We start from the raw sequence: 18,282 nt of genomic DNA on the forward strand, positions 1-18,282 counted from the left end.
CACCTGTCGGCTTTGTAGTTGTTGACTTTCTGATTGGGTCTCTGAGTGGACGTCCTGTTTGTTGTTGATGAAGTTATTTCTGTTCTTAGATTTCCTTTTAACTGTCTGGCCTCTCTGCTGTAGGACTGCTGATGTCCACTCCAGGTCCTGCTTGCCTGGGGATCACTTGCAGCAGCTGCCGAACAGTAAAGCTTGCTACCAGTTTCTTCTTCTTCTTTGTCCCAGAAGGATACCTGCCAAATGTCAGTCTGAGCTCTCCTTTATGAGGTGACTCTTTGGATATATGGGGGTCAGGGAGCTGCTTGAGGAAACAGTCTGTCCTTTATATTATCTCAGGTGCTGAGCTGTGAGCCCTGTGGTTCATTCAGAGCTGCTGGGCTGGTAAATTTAAGTCTGCAGCAGCAGGACTCATAAACCCCCTTTTTTTTCCCCAGGTGTTCTGTCCCAGGGAGTTAGGGCTTTATGAGTTTCCGCTGTGCTGCTGCCTTTTTTTTCTTCAGGGCTGCCCTGCCCACAAGGAGGCAGCCTAGTCACTCTCAGCCTGCAGAGGCTTCGTTGAGCTGCTGTGGGCTCCGCCCAGCTGCTGTGTGAACTTCCCTGCAGTCCTGTTTATATGGGTGTAGTTAGAATTGCTTCTGCTATGTTGGCCCGCCTCTGTAATGGTGGACTCTCTCTGTAATGGCGGGTTGCCTTGGCAATGGCGGGTTGCCTCAGCAACAGCGGGCTGCCTCAGTAATGGCGGATGCCGCTCCCCCACAGAGCTGGACCATCCCGGGTTCAGCTGTGCTTGCTGTGAAACTCTCAACTCTGAGCGTTTCCAATTGCTGTTTTTTTGTTTTTTTTTGTGTGTGGGGGTGGGATCAGCCGACCCTGATCACCGGGCTCCCTGTCTCAGAGCCTTTTGTTTTTTAGTTGAATGGTCAGCTCTCTAGCAGGTGTCCTCGTCACCTGTTGAATAGGCACCAGGATCTGTGTGATTTCCTGTGCGGCAACCCACTGCACTGGCTGAAACCGTGGCTCTGAGATTCGTGGCGCTTTTTTTGCCCGGGAATCTCCTGGCCTGGCTCTGTGTTTCAGCTCCCCTTGCTGGCTAAGTGGGAACACAGTCCCGTTTACTCTGCACTGGGAGCCGCTGTGCCGGGGCGCAGGCAAAACAGCCGCGCCGGCCAAAACAGCTGCCCTGCCTACCCGTGGGGCTCCTCCACCTGGGAATCTCCTGGTCTGTGGGCAATAAAAATCCGTCTGTAAATGTGGCGTCCACTCACCCTCTGCACTTTTACTCAGAGCTGCAATCCTGAGCTGCATCTAACCGGCCATCTTGGAACTCCTCTCATGAATCTAAATCTTAACAGCCTTGAACAAACGAGGGCTCCTGAGGGAACTTTGTGTGCCTAGAGTAACTTATGGCCTAGACAGACCCCTAGATGGGCTACTCTACACAAGATTAGACATTTGCCATCCATTTCTTTTTCATTTTATGGAAAACACTATTTACAGATATAGTGTCTTTTTTATAGACTACAAAAGGTGACCAACCATCCTGGTTAGTCCATGACTGAGAAGTTTCCTGAGACATGGAACTTTCCAGGCTTAAACCAGTAAAAGTTTTGGGCAAAGCACAACAAAGCAGTCATCCCAGACTGCAACACAGATAAAATGAAAACAATTTGTTCTTTTCTATATCACCTATTTAAACTTACTTGCAATCTCAATATAATGTTGACGCTATCTCTGACATGCTAGCTCTGAAACTCTGGGTAAATTACAACCTGTTGTATCTGAAATTCCTCACAGTAAAATTAAATTACATGCTCACTTTTCTACTATTGAGACATTTATAGTATAATTGGCTAACTTCAGAATTTTGTCACATTTAATATTACTATATTAAAATTTACAGGCTTGTATGAGTTTTGTTCTCCTCTAGTTGCTAGCAGATTGTGTGTTATGAATCTTTGTTATAGAGTGGCCATCAAACATAAATGGTTCATTTTTAAACATCTTCCATATGAACTGTAAAATAATTTTGACAAGATCTCCAGAAAACTAATGTTTCATTTGTAATAATTTAACATTATATAATAATTTCAAAGATTTTAATTTCTATAATATTCAATATTTCTACCTGTAAAGAGTATGTCATAATTTTTCTAAATCTTTTATATCTCTCAATAGAGTTTTCTGATTTTCCTCATGAAAGGACATATTCCATATACTTCTTATTAGGAATATTGCTAGGTATTTTAATTTTCTTTTCTTCTTTTGTACAATGATATCATGCTTCAATTATGCCCTTAACTGGCAATTTTACTAGTATGCTAGAAAACAATTTTTTCTTCAACTTTTATTTTATGTTCTAGAGTATATGTACAGGATGTGCAGGTTTGTTACATAGGTAAATGTGTGCCATGATGGTTGCTGCACAGATCAACCTATCACCTAGATATTAAGCCTAGCATCCATTAACTATTCTTCGTGATGTTCTCCCTCCTGCTAACCATCTCAACAGGCCCACTGTGTGTTGTTCCCCAATTTGCATCCATGTGTTCTCATTGTTCAGCTCCCACTTATAAGTGAGAACATGCTGTGTTTGCCTTTCTGTTCCTGCCTTAGTTTGCTGAGGATAATGATTTCTAGCTCCAAACATGTTCCTGCAAAGAACATGATCTTGTTCCTTTTACGGTTGCATAGTATTCTATGGTGTATATGTACCACATTTTTTAAATCCAGTCTATCACTGACGACTGTTAGGGTTGATACTATGTCTTTGCTACTGTGGACAGTGTTGCAATGAATGTATGTGTGCATCTATCTTTAAAACAGAAGGATTTATATTCGTTTGGGTATACACCCAATAATGGGATTGCTGGGTCAAATGGTACTTTCGCTTCTAGATCTTTGAGGAATTGCCACACTGTCTTCCACAATGGTTGAACTAATTTACATTTCCACCAACAGAGTAAAACTGTTCCTTTTTCTCTGTATCCTTGCCAGCATCTGTTGTATCGTGACTGTTTAATAATCGGCATTCTGACTGGCTTGAGATGGTATCTCATTTTGGTTTTGATTTATATTTCTCTTATGATCAGTGATGTTTTTTGGCTGCAACAACGTCTTTTGAGAAGTGTCTGTTCATGCCCTTTGCCCATCTTTTAATGGGGTTGTTTTTTTCATCTAAATTTAAGTTCCCTGTAGACTCTAGATATTAGACCTTTGTCATATGGATAGATTGTAAACATTTTCTTCCATTATGTAGGTTGTCTGTTCACTCTGATGATAGTTTCTTTTGCTGTGCAGAATCTCTTTAGTTTGATTAGATCCCATTTGTCAATGTTTGCTTTTGTTGCAATTGCTTTTGGTGTTTTTGCCATGAGATCTTTGCCCGTGCCTATGTCCTGAATGGTATTGCCTAGATTTTCTTCTAGAGTTTTTATAGTTTGGGGTTTTACATGTAAATCTTTAATCCATCTTGAATTGACTTTTGTAAAAGGTATACGGAAGGGGTCCAGTTTCAAATTTCCGCATATGGCTAGCCAGTTATCCTAGCACCATTTATTAAATAGGACATCCTTTCCCTGTTGCTTGTTTTTGTCGGGTTTGTTGAAGATCATATGGTTGTAGGTGTGCAATCTTATTTCTGAGTTCTCTATTCTGGGAAAACAACTTCTTAATGCATAGCTCAAATCTGATCATTTACTAAACTTTCAATAATTTTAGAAGAATATTAGTTGATTCATTTGAATTTCATGGATATGTAACTGTGTCAAAGCAAATACGGCCATTCTAGCTTTTGTCTGATAGTAAAAGTTTCTGATTTCTGTTTCACATTTTGGCTAGAACTTGCAAAATACATGTTAACAGTAGGCATTTATATTTTGATGCTGAATTTGATAAAAATAATTGTCAAATTTTGTAACTGCATATGATGTATATAAAAAAGCATTCTTTGAGTAACACATTTCTAAGAATGTTTCAAAGGAATGGAAAGTGAGTATTAATTATTAATCATTTAGCAACAAATGTGTAAGTGCCTACTATAACTTAGGAACTGCTCTAAGTCATGAGATTACAATGGGGAACAGGAGAGACAAGGTCTTTACTCTCATACAGGTTACTGATGGCAGACAATGAATGATTAAATAGTAATACTGATACAGCCAGCACTTATTTTACACTTAGTATGTGCAAGTAACTATGTAAGTGTTCATATTTATTAATCATTCATTTCTCACAGCACACTATTAGAAAAATATTAATACTATCCTCATTTTTAGATGAAGAAACTGAGGCAGAGAATGCTAAGTTAATGTGCCCACTGTCACATAACCAGGATTCCAAATCAGGGCATTGAGCATAGAGCCCAACCTCTTATCCGCAAAATAATACTGCCAAAAGGAAGACAACAAAGTAATATCAGATTGCTTATGGTGGCTAATAAAAAAATAAACAGGGTGAAATATTAGTGACTTAAAGGAAACTATATTAAACAGAGAGGTAAGGTACAGTTTCTCTGAGGTAGTCATATCTGAGCTGGAAGACATGAGAGAGGTAGGGAGCCAGGAGGACAGTAGTATGAAATGAGGCTCAAGGGGTATGCAGAGCCTGGGATCACAGGCCAGAATAGAGAGTTTACAAACAAACAGTTTTTCAAAACATTTCAAAACATTTAAAAACTCTGGGTTACTTTAAAAATAACCAAATATGTGTATTAGAAACCCAAAAGTACATTAATGGGGAATTGGTTGAATAAAGTATGATACATCCTCACAGAGGAGTATAGGTTGACTTTTGCTTTCTTTATTTTGAAGGAGGATCTCTACCTACTGATATGGACTAATCTTCAGGATATATTAAGTCAAAAAAGCAAAGTAGAGAACAGTATATTTTGCGTAAGAAAGGAGAGAAATACACATATCATACACAAATTCACCCACACAAATATGCATGTACACAACAGCTTATTTTTGCAAAAAGAAACATTAGAAGGATAAATTAGAAACTAGTAAAAATGGGTTAAAAACAACAGATGGGGAAAGGGTAAGGATAGGATGTGAAACTTCTCTGAGGCTATATAAAAAAGGTATGTATACCTTTTTTATATAGTTGACTTCTGAATCATGTTAATGTTCTTTCTACATGTTCAAAACTAAATTTAAAACATTTTAAAAAAGGACTACATACTTAGTGGGATATAGTTTAAGGATAAAAAAAACCCTGCAAAGTAATATTAAACTTCCTCTAACTCCTTTACTATTGGTAATAATATTGGTAATATAATTTGGAAACAATGTTATACATATTATGGGACAAAACAAAGATTTTCCAGGTGAGAGAAAATGAGATACAATTATAAGATCAAAAAAGTTCAGAAGAAAAACCTGTAATGTTAACTTTGACTTGGAAACATCAACATGAACTCATGATTTAAAAACTCACACCCTTTCCTGAAGCTCTATCCACTTAAAAGACTAAGAAATAATGATGTATCAGTTGCAGTGAAGACCTCTGGTCTGAGATCTAGGTTGCTAAATAACACTCCTTACTAAAACAAACCTAGACTCTAAGACAGAAGCAGGCAAAGCGCAAGACAAGAATGAAAACCTTATAACAGAAAGCAAGGGGATGCCTACAGCTGAGGGATCCCTGCCAAGGGTTGAGTCAGACTCTCGCTGGGCAGATCTGGGATGATCCACACATCATAAAGAACGATTATAATTGATTGTAAAAGATCAAATAAATAAAAATCCTGAGTAAGTAGTAATAGTATCCAAAAGAAAGAAAGGGGAAAAGTGACCATTTTCAGCACAAATGGAGCGAGAACATTTTTAAACTGCAGCAGTAGTCTGTCATATTGAACTGGGCTCCTCAACAGTAGAGAAAAGAACACATTCATTTATTTCACATCGATTAGCACTTTTATAACTGGAATTATATACTGACCAATAAACATACACCCCTTCACAATTCAATGGTAAGTCAATGAAAACATAGTTATGATCCTCCAACCAAACTCTCCTACACAATAACACCTCACTAGTCAAAAGCAGCCTGTGTACAACTGGAGTTCCTAGGACATTAGGTAACTGACTCTACTTCTTAGTTTAGCAAATTTAGATCAAGAACAAGGAATGTGGCTATCTTTTCCTGTTAGGGTAAAGAGTGTTTATTTTTCCTAAATAGTGACACAAGACCCAATTAAGTAAGAGTTGCAATAGAGCACAAAATTAAATAATGGAGGGTGTCACTGCCAACTCTGTGCCCCCATTTGGCACTCAAGGGCTCTGGGAAACTGCTGATACACGTGCAGCTCTGGCTTCTACTCTGAATGGCCATTTTGTGTTGTTACCTTTCCACAAAACATTACTAAGTAGATTAGAACTTTACATCTAAACTGGGAGTGTGAGTGGGAGGGGTGGATATGGTCTCTTCTTGCCAATCTATATCCTAGTCTGAGACATTGAGATAATGGATATTCATAATGGTAACTAGACATAAAGTCTTAAGTGATTCCAAAAGCCTTCAAAGGAAGATTAAACTATGTTCTGCATAGTTTCAGCGTTGCTGTTGACTTTTTAAATTGGAATCCTCCCTCACTGTGGCAAACAGTGAAACATCCTGCATACATAATTAATCAATTATTTATCAAGACAGATTAATTCCACTGCCTTGGAGATTTAATAAAAATATTCCATTTAATTATACCCAAATTTGAGGATCCAATAACATTTCCAAATATAAATCTATTCATAATTAGTTTTCTTCATTTTAAACTTTCTTCCCATTTATTAGACATTAAAGTAGCCAAAAAGTGTTTATTTTGGACATGGGCACTGATCCGAATTTCTTGCCTTCCAGTTTCGATATTACTAGTTACTACCAGTATCCAATACGGTCGATTTTATCAGATTTCTACTGAAGGGAGGGAGGGTGTAGATGGTTGGTCTTAGATGGTTAAGTGCTTACAAACTCACTGGCAAGCAAGGCTGTGAGGGTTGAGGTTCACCAAACATCCTGAATTAGAGACACTAAAATGATAACAATGGTACAATGGTATTTTCACAGATAAAACACATAAAAAATAAAAGGCAAAACAATACTTAGACAAAAGCAAACCATACTAGTTTGTATTCAAATTTCCTACTTGAGAGCTAAAATACAACATGTGCCACAATGCTAACTTCTTCCATGTTATTTGAACATGATAGACTTTATATTTGCAATCTTTTTTTAAACCGAAGACAAACCCTACCAGGCCAGTCTTTCCAGTAGTTAAAAGCCTTAGCAGTATGACACACAACCTAGTATCTCCAAGGTAAACCTTTATGATACCAATAACCAGTTTGTAGAGAGACATACTAAAAAACATGCAGTTCATTAAGCTGTAGTGAACCTTGGCATGGAGAGGCAGGGCAGTGGTGTTTAATTACACCAGTATAATACTTTCCTAGCAATTCCAACAAATTCTTTCTGTCTCATAATACTTTCTCTAAACTAAAGTTTTCGAAATTGGTTCCCAGAAATCTTCTAGACTGATGTAAAGACAAATATGGGCTTGGATTAATTTCTGAGGGGGTGTAGGAACATGGTTTGTCCAAGTTAATGGCCTCAGCATTAAGTTTGATTATATACATAAAGTTTTAGGAAAGGTCGTAAATTCCTAACATCAAGCAGACAAAATTAGACTGTAGTGGTGGGAATATATAATACCTGTGCAGATTGTTCTGATTAAACCAAAGGTATAATAAAGTGTAAGTGTAATGTTCAACATGTCCAGTGGATTTTTACACATCATATACAGTATTGTGTCTTTTATTAAAAGTTCCCAAACATAGCTTAGATGATCATTTGGTAGAAATTTAAGCGAGGAGAATACAAATACAGGAAACTAGCCTACATAATATTTAACGTTCTCTTATAATCTTCCAAATTCTATCATTCTCAGTCTCTGCTGCATACTTTAAAATACTTTATGTGAAACAAATATTAAAAGATTTGAATTTTAATTTAAAATTCCATAAACTGCTTTTAAAGTATGACAAATATATCTATTCATACTAATGAATACAAAGAAAGTTTTTTTCTCTAGACAACTGTCAAATCCATTTAATGAACTAAAAATGTTCTGAAAATTCTATTCTTCAATAGAAAATACAACAAATAAACTTTAAGAATTGAAAAAAAGTCCTGAAACAAAACTCCTATTGTATTATACCTACTTTTAACCTGATTACTATTTAAAAGGCTACTGGCTTAATGCTTAATTAGCTTTGTATTCATGTAACTCTCTAGAGACCCGTTTCAGGACAGACTAACTGAAAAACATGATCAGAAGACATAGGCATGGAGTATGATTGCCCTAGAAAATCAAGAGCTAAGAAACTGATAGAAAGTATTGGAGCCCAATTGTCAATATTTTTTAAAATTGCTCAATACTTCGACTATACAGAAATATTTAAGAGAATAATATGATAAATATCCATGTACCCCTCATGTAGGTTTTTAAAATCTTAACATTGTGCTACATTATTTCCTCATATTTATTTTCCCTTAAGTATGACAAATATAGCTGAAGCCACTCTCTCTGCAATCCTACTCTCCTAGAAAGAACCTGTATCCGGAATTTATCATTTATCATTTCCATCCATGTCTTTCTACTGTTTAACTACAAGCGTATGTAGTCATAAACAATATTGTCATTTTGCATGTTTTTCAAATTCAGAAACGGAATCATCTGACATCAAACTTTCTGTAAAACTGTGTATTTTGAGATTTATCTATGGCACTTATGACTCAGTATATTCATTTAAGCTATATTACAATATTCATTTATAAGTACACACCACAACTTACATTTCCATTCTCCTGCTGTCATTCAGAGTTTACAAGTGTTTGTTCTTACAATCATGACTGCACTGTTTAATCTGGCACAAGTGACAGGACTTCTCTGGCACTCACATTTAGGAGGAAACTTGTTGGGTTGCAGAATATGCTACTTTTCAACCATATTTCAACTTTGCTAAAATATTTTCTAAAATGATTTACCAATATACACCCTAATTAGATGTATTTTTCAGTTCTTATTCTTCTTATCTTTGTTCTATTTAGTTCTGTCAAATTTCTGAAATTATATTTTACTTTAATATGCATTTTTGAGACTGTTAATCAGAATAGGCATTGTTTTCATATGTGTCGTATGGTCATTCAGTTTTCTTCTTCAATGAAATAACTGTTCATATCCTTGCCCATTTTTTTATTTTGTTGTCTTTTTCTTACTGATGAATAAGAATTCTTCACATAATCTAGAAATGAATCTATTATAAAGACTGACTCCAAGTCTATGGCTTATCTTTCATTATATAGTAATTTTAAAATGTCTTTAGGTACAGAAATTATTCTGGACTTTAAGATATTTTCCTTACAAGTCATAAATATATTGTCCTATTTCTTCTAAAACTTTTGCTTTTTCATGTTTTTTAGGGAGAGAGATACTTTTTTCCATATGGATAACCAACCATTCTGTCACATTTGATTGAATAATCCTTTCACCACTGAATTTTAAGGTTGATTGATTGTTTTTTGGTTTTTGTTTTTTTTTGAGACAGAGTCTCACTCTGCCACCAGGCTTGAGTGCAGTGGCACAATCTTGGCTCACTGCAACCTTCGCCTCCCAGGTTCAAGCAATTCTCCTGCCTCAACCTCTCGAGTAGCTGGGACTACAGGTGTGCGCCACCACGTCCAGCTAATTTTTCTATTTTTTAGTAGAGACGGGATTTCACCATGTTGGCCAGGATGGTTTCGATCTCTTGACCTCTGATCCACCCGCCTCGGCCTCCCACATTTCTGGGATTACAGGCATGAGCCACCATAACCGGCCGATTGATCTGTCTTATGTGAAAAATGCACATAGCATGTAAGAGGTCTGTTTCTGAGTTCTCTCCTTTCTCTCAGTTCTCTCTCTCTCTCCATCAATACCTTACTTTCTTAATTTCTAAGTCTTAATAACTGGAAAGATGAGTCCCTTCATATACTATTATTTTCTAAAACTGCCTTATTTTTAGCCCTTTCCCATTTCACATAAATTTTAGAATCAGCTTGTCAAATTAGAAAGAGAAAAAAAATTTCTAGAATCTCACTGAAGCTGCATTGAATTATAGATTATTTTGGAGGAGGATAGACTTCTTTATGATATTGAGCCTTCTTTTCCATGAACATAATAGATCTCTCCACTTATTTACAATTCTATTATGTCCCCCAATAAATTTTTCTAATTTCTTTTCATAAAAGTCTTACAAACTTTTGTTATGGATAGTCTTAGGAACTTAATGACTTTTTTGATATTATAAAATTCTGTTTTCTAAATTACATTTTCTAATAATTTATTATTGGTGTACAGAAATCCAATTAACATGGCTGTACAGGGTAGACTCAGGAGTCAGACCTCTGGGGTTCCAATCTTGCCTCTGCAGCTCCTAACAGTATGACTGTGGACAAATATTTAACTTATCAATACTTCATTTTCTTCATCTATGAAAATGTTTAAAGTAATAACTACTCAAGAGGACACAAACAGATGGAAAAACATTCCATGCTCATGGTTAGGAAGAATCAATATTGTGAAAATGGCCATACTGCCCAAAGTAATTTATAGATCAATGCTATCCCCATCAAACTACAAACAAACAGCCTTCTTCATTGAACTGGAAAAAACCATCTTAAACTTCATATGGAACAAAAAAAGAGCCCACATAGGCAAAATAATCCTAAGCAAAAAGAACAAACCTAGAGGCATCATGCTATGTGACTTCAAACTATACTACAAGGCTACAGTAATCAAAACAGCATGGTACTGGTACCAAGACAGAGATACAGACCAATGGAACAGAACAGAGGCCTCCGAAGTAATGCCATACATCTACAACCATCTGATCTTTGACAAACTGGTCAAAAACAAGCAACGAGGAAAGGATTCCCTGTTTAATAAATGGTGTTGGGAAAACTGGCTAGCCATGTGCAGAAAGCTGAAACTGGACCCCTTCCTTACACTTTATACAAAAATTAACTCTAGATGGATTAAAGGTTTAAAAATAAGACCTAACACTATAAAAACCCTAAAAGAAAACCTAGGCAATACCATTCAGGGCACAGGCATAGGCAAGGACTTCATGACTAAAACATCAAAAGCAATGACAACAAAGTCAAAATAGACAAATGGGATCTAATTAACTTAAGAGATTTTGCGCAGAAAAAGAAACAATCCTTAGAGTGAACCGACAACCAACAGAATGGGAAAAAACTTTTGCAAGCCACCCATCTGACAAAGGACTAATATCCAGAATCTACAAAGAACTAAAACAAATAAACAAGAAAAAAAAATGACCCCATCAAAAAGTGGGCAAAAGATATGAACAGACACTTTTCAAAATAAGACATTTATGTGGCCAACAAACATGAAAAAATGCTCATCATCACTGGTCATTAGAGAAATGCAAATCGAAACCATATTGAGATACCATCTCACGCCAGTTAGAATGGTGATCATTAAAAAATCTGGAGACTACAGATGCTGGAGAGGATGTGAAGAAATACGAACACTTTTACACTGTTGATGGAGCGTAAATTAGTTCAACCATTGTGGAAGACAGTGTGGCAATTCTCAAGGATGTAGAAATAGAAATACTATTTGACCCAGCAATCCCTTTACTGGGTATATACCCAAAGGATTACAAATCAACCTATTATAAAGACACATGCACATGTATGTTCACTGTGGCACTGTTTACAATAGCAAAGACCTGGAACCAACCCAAATGCCCATCAAAGATAGACTGGATTAAAAAAATGTGGCACATATACACCATAGACTACTATGCAGCCATAAAAACGGATGAGTTAATGTCCTTTGCAGGGACATGGATGAATCCGGAAACCATCATTCTCAGCAAACTGACACAAGAATAGAAAACCAAACACTGCATGTTCTCACTCATAAGTGGGTGTTGAACAATGAGAACACATGGACACAGGGAGGAGAACATCACACACTGGTGTCTGTTGGGGGATGGGGGGCTAGGGGAGGGATAGCAGGGGGTGGGGAGGTTGTGGAGGGATAACATTAGGAGAAATATCTAATGTAGGTGACGGGGAGATGGAAGCAGCAAACCACCATGGTATGTGTATACCTATGTAACAATTCTGCAAGAGCTGCACATATGCCCCTGAACTTAAAGTAAAATAAAATTAAAAAAAAAATTTTAAATAACTAATCAAAAGCATTGTTGTGAGAATTAAATGAGTTAAAATTATAAAGCACTTAGTGCTAGACAGAAAAACTTAAAAGTGTGCTATTGTTGTTTCTGTATTATTTATCCTTTATTCAGCAACCTTGCTAAACTCTCTTATCATTTCTTAAAATTTGGCTGTAGAATCTCTGGATTTATAAATCTGCAAATAATACAGATTTGATTCTTCCCTTCCAATCCTTTTAATTATTTTTGTCTATCTTCACTGGACCTCCAATAAATGCTTATCTTGTTCCCGACTTTTAAGTAGATTATTTCTTATGTTTCACCATTAAGAATAAAATTCACTTGGGTTTTTTGGGTAGAAACCTTAAATATAAAGAAATTAACTATTCCTAATTGCTAAGACATATAAAAGGAACAAGTATTGACTTTTATCAAATGCTTTCTTTCCATCTATTAAGCTGATATTTTAGTTTGTCTTGTTTAAGTTTTGAACGAGGTACACTAAATTTGTAACTACTTTTTTCCTTGCTTCTGACTTTATTCATTATTTATTTATTTATTTTTAATACATGTGCAGAACGTGCAGCAGGCTTGCTTTTATGCTTTCATATTTTTAAATACTTTTATACTCCAACTCCCCTTGTATCCTTTGCAGTGATATAAACGAGTGTTATAGACTTGAAAAGGCAAGTGGCAATTTAAAAAAACAAAAGCCTTAAGTGAGGGCAAAGTTCTGTCTCAGCAACTGTAATAAATGTAATACTGCAAACATATTCAAAGTGAATTTCTAGCAAAGGAAGACAAGCACAGAAGAACTGTATTGGGTGAAAGCACAGACAAAGAATGGAAAAACTACAACAGGCATCAGCAAATGCCTTAAATACCAGCAAAGAAAAATAGCATCGATTTACATTTACAGTCTAATGTAAACAGTTGAAGTGAACTGTGTGCTTAGTATTTTCAAGTTTATTAAAAGGGATATTGCCAAGATGTGTAAAAACAAACTTATCTTTAGCAAAGCATTGTTATATAACCCGATAGAATCTTTAGGCAACTGAGAAAGTTTCTGAAAATGCTTAGTTAGCATTCATGTTGGGAAATATGTGATATAAATCTTACTTAGTCTATATCCTTGATTATATCAGTTAAATTAGTTTAAGCTTAATCAACAAAGCTTTTATTTACAAATAACTGGATTCAAAGTAATCTGTGATTACTAGAGTAATAACTCTACAAATCTTTTACATAAAAATTTGTAAATACTTGAGCAAGACTTCAGTATACAATGAAAATATTAAAGAAACTGAACAAAAACTTTTTCCAATAATATAGAAATATTAGAAGTATTATTGGAGAAACTGCTTGAATCCAGGAGGTGGAGGTTGCAGTGAGCTGAGATCGCGCCACTGCACTCCAGCCTGGCACCTGGTGATAGAGCAAGACTCTGTCTCAAAAAAGAAAAGAAAAATATACCTTTTTGAACATTTTCCTTTTTATAAGATAAAAAGGCTTTAATATGAATAATGCTTTCCTATCAATATGACTAACAATACAAAACAAGTTCTTTAAGCCAATAACTAAAAATACACATGAATAACTCTGATGATGTATTTTACCAGTTTCACAAAAAATATCAGTTAAGTCAGAGTAAAGGAGTTTCTTGCAAATTAAACCCAGTAAGTTTTGGTTTGATGGAATAAGGACCTGCTGAAGAAATTCTGTCTCTGACTATTCTTATCTCTGTAAATCTTCTGGTCTATTTTGCTATAGATCTGTCCTCTCTCTGGCACCACCCACTGACCTGCTCCCAGTCCTACAAAGGCAGTATGAAGAAAATGGTAAACCCTAAACCAGACAGTCAACAAAAACTGAAGGAAAATCTAGACACTACAGTAATATCATAAAAATAATTATTTTATAAATGATGATTATTGAGTGCTTACTATATTACTGTGTGCCAGTGCTTTACATGTATTAACTAATTTAATCTGTTTGTGTTAACATCACACTAAAAATGATTTACATTCAAAATATAAACAAGTCTCTAATCATCAGAATTACCTCCTTAAAAGTTGAAATTAAAAGAAACAGGTATATTAAATAAATTCTAATCATCTCCCATCACATTCTATGTAATAACTTAAATAGAATAAGTTATCAGAATAATGAAACTCTATTCCTTTCTTCCCTTCTATGTATCTAGTTCTATTATCAAGATAATTTATTATTCATATTTCAATTCATTTTCTTTAGCTTATTTCATAATATTCTATAATAGCTAAATACATAGTTGTATATATGGTAAAACATGTAGTAAGCATAAAATGTTAGCAATCTTATTTGACGATTTAACAGTACATCCTTGAACCAATGACCTAGTAATCGAAAGCTTTCTTTTTTTCCGATAATAAGACATATAGCCTAATTAAGGTCATCCATCCAATCATGCCATTATTGGCTAAGGCATGTGCTAGTGAAAAAGTACCAGACCAAGAATGTGAAGATATGGTTTTAATTCTGATTCTGCCAATAACTCACTATACGATTTTAGAAAAGGAAATTAACCAGTTTAGACCTCAGATTAATAATATGAACAAAGAGAAGTTTAATCAGGCAATATGATTCTAAATTTTAATGAAAATATCTGAGAAATCACAAAGTACTCTGAGAATGTGTGAAGTCTGAATAGCATACAAAGCTCTAAAATCTATGAAACATACCCTTAGTTAAGGGAAATTTATCAGGAAAAAAAAAGGACATCGTTTAAAACATCATTGGAGAGCCTTGTCAAAAAAAAAAATTAGGCTCTCTAAATCATCTTGGAAAAGGCTGGTATAAAAATTTAAGATAAAAAAATCACTGTTAAAGGTTATTGAGCTTATTAGGGTTTAACACTTTTTAAATTAATTTTAATGATTTAGTTCCACAAATGCTTAGTAGTAATAAGGAGTCCTTACATAACATGCTTATAACTATTTCCCAGACTTGATGCTTGTACTACCTTTAATTGTTAAGGACATTCATAGTTGCTGGTCATGCCATATGGTACACTGTTGTTCACTTCTTTATTTGCTTGCAAGTCCTTGGTCAACAGTATAATAGTCACTTATAATACTCTTTTAACTAGAAAATGCCATATACTTCATAAAAATTAATTCTGACATATGTTACAAGAGTTTACTAAAGTAAAAGAAAATTAAGGTAAATATTATCTGTAGATTCTGAACTTCTGAAAACGTATAATCCATCAGGTTGATGTTCACAAAGCAAAATTCTCGTCTCTCTAGGAACCACTTTTTAAAATCAGGAATATAACTGGTGTTCAGCATTGGGCTTCATTCCCCACCCCATCCCAAGTACATGTCAAAAAAATTCTTTAGGTAAACTGAGTCTTGAATTTTAACGTACTGCAAAGCTGTTGTAGAGTACGAAAGTGCAGAATTCCCTTTGATCAATATATCACAAACAATTTTGGAAGTGAAAGTAAAAAACACAGTTCTTTAACTGATGCATGTAACAGCTTCAAGAGGCTGTCACAGAAAAGATATCTGGAACCAGATCAGGAATTAAGTGGAACAGTTTGCTATCTGGACATTCCAACCTCAAAAGAATAAAACCAGGTATCTGAGAAAGTCATATACATGCAATACTACATTTAAAATAGCACTGCTAGTAATGGCTCTTGACTGAAAAATTGGAAAGCTACTACCAGTTACATAAGTCAAACAGGGTTCCATCTAATTATGAGAGAAAGGAGCCATTTCAAAAGGCATTACTGACTGGAATGCAAGTAAGTAACATTAAGGGATCTAGAAAATAAATCTGTAGTAGATTTTAGAAAAGAATCTTTTAGACACAGAAGAGGTAAGAACAATTCACTGGGAAAAAGAGAAACAAAAAATGGACCACAAACTGCTTCTTCAGAATATCCGGCACAACTCATGTTGAATGCCATGCCAATGGTTAACTAAAATTTGGGGATATTTGTATAAAACTGTATCTCTTCTCCAGGGTTAAAGATGAAACCAAACCAACACTACACTGCTGCCTTTCCTAGAAGAGCACAAAAACTGTTATAAAATAGAACTTGCTCATGCTAGACCTTTAAAAATCATAGTTCCCATGGGAAAATGGACATACAGTTAAGATAAGACTATTATCTACATTATACATTGACTTTTCTAGAAGCTACAGATTTCAGTTATAAATATCAAAGAAGGCTCAAATTTAGATTATGTGATTTTAGGCTGATATAAATAAGCTACACCTTTTTCCTGCAAAAAGTGATACTAATTTTTATTTTAAAATTTAAATTACAAATTTAAAACAATAAATGTGATTGGTTCTGTTTCTGACTTTGGTACAAAATCAAAGTAAGAAGTATTTTTAACTTGCTGACTTTACCACCTCAGTTATTATATAAGAGATTATGACTAATTTCATTTCTAAAAACAGAACAAAAGGAAGACTTGCATTTTACCAGAAGCGGGAGGAGGAGGAAACATGAAGTAGATATAAATTCCTGACACTTGAAAGTATTTTAACATTGGAATGGGATATTATATATGGATTATAGATTTTAAAATCTGCTAAGAAATTTTAAATTGTCTGGGCTCTTATTTTTCTAGGATGAACTAGTACTATTTGATAAGAAGCTTAAAAGCTAGTACTATTTCAGGAGGACATCTGTGTACTCTCACAAAAATTAAATATAACAAACACATATTCTTAGGAATTCAGGTACATCAAAGGTAACAGGAGTATCAGAATATACATTAGTTCTAGAAATCGAAAAACTTAGAACCTTAATTTTAATCATGTAAAAATTCTTTTGAGATAAATTTTTATTAGATTAAAATGTAATAATATGTACTCTAACGTCACATAGTCCTTTGCACTTTATTAAGCTACGAAGTTTGGTGTGGAATTTTGATACTGCCATAGTGGTTTTTGTTTGTTTTATGAGTTTTGTTTTGTTTTGCAGGAAGTAGAGGGGAAAGGTTCTAAAGTTGGTGAGTATAAAGCTGACAATGAGGTCTTGTTAAAGAAATAGACCAAAGGGTTTTAAGTCAGCCCCTAATCCCTTTCCAGTTGCAGGATCTTGAGCAAATTACCTATTTAAGTCTCAATTCTTTAACTCACAATGGAAATGACCCTAACAACAGCTCTCACTAAGGTTGCTATGATGCTTACATGAAATGTATGTACCAAGCATTTAATTCTGCGTCAATAAATAGGAGCTATTATTACTACCACAATTTCTTGTTACATTTGATCTGAAAACTTTAAGAATCCCCTGTGGTACCGGACTACCCAGAAAACTGACTCAGCCTTCCAGAACATGAAATATGGCTATCTATTCTAGATTCAGGACTGAGAGCACTCAAGGGGGTACACACAAACATGGCATCACTTTCTAGTCCTTCCTCCTATAATTTTCTTAAATATAAACTTAACCTAAGACATTTTAGATTTCTCATCTCTTCCACTGAATGTCATACAGCATTCTTTTTTTAAAAAAGAAATTATGGTTCAAACCATTATCATAAGAGCAATAGATGCTTTTTAAAAAAGCTGACTATGAAAAAGAGCTCTAAATTCTGAAATTCCTCCATTTATGGGTTTGAAACAAAAAAAAAAATGGTATCATTTAAGCATTAGTGCAGCAATCCTGGAAAGAAAAATGTTCAACTTCTTAATAGGGCTGATTTGTGATTCAGAGAAAATTCTGGTCTCCATGTTATTTTAATGAAAGGCATTTATCACCAAAGTCTAAAGAAGCACCAAATACTTATAGAATACCACCTTAGTGGTAAAATCTCTAAAATGTAATACAAAATATTTTATGGATAGAGATGATTATCCTTACCAATAGCAATGAGGTGGGGGGGAAGCACCATACTTGAAGGGAAAAGGCCAGAAGGGTTACTTCCTTATGCAAACTTGAGGAGCCTCTTTATACAGTCTACCAAACTCTTTGAAGTATATTAGCACTGCTCATTTCCATTAATCAATAATTGAAATATCATTAACTCAC

The 18,282-nt window shown here is 34.9% G+C and overlaps 1 protein-coding gene across 5 annotated transcripts in view; it reads right to left on the reverse strand.

Annotated features, from left to right (window-relative positions):
* Positions 1-18,282, reverse strand: part of ARHGAP32 (Rho GTPase activating protein 32) — a 202,262-nt gene that overhangs the window by 49,845 nt on the left and 134,135 nt on the right. The window lies entirely within an intron of this gene.

Source organism: Aotus nancymaae, unplaced genomic scaffold (assembly GCF_030222135.1).
Source record: "Aotus nancymaae isolate 86718 unplaced genomic scaffold, 86718_ANA_hifiasm-v0.15.2.pri h1tg000012l, whole genome shotgun sequence".
Classification (NCBI taxonomy): domain Eukaryota; kingdom Metazoa; phylum Chordata; class Mammalia; order Primates; family Aotidae; genus Aotus; species Aotus nancymaae.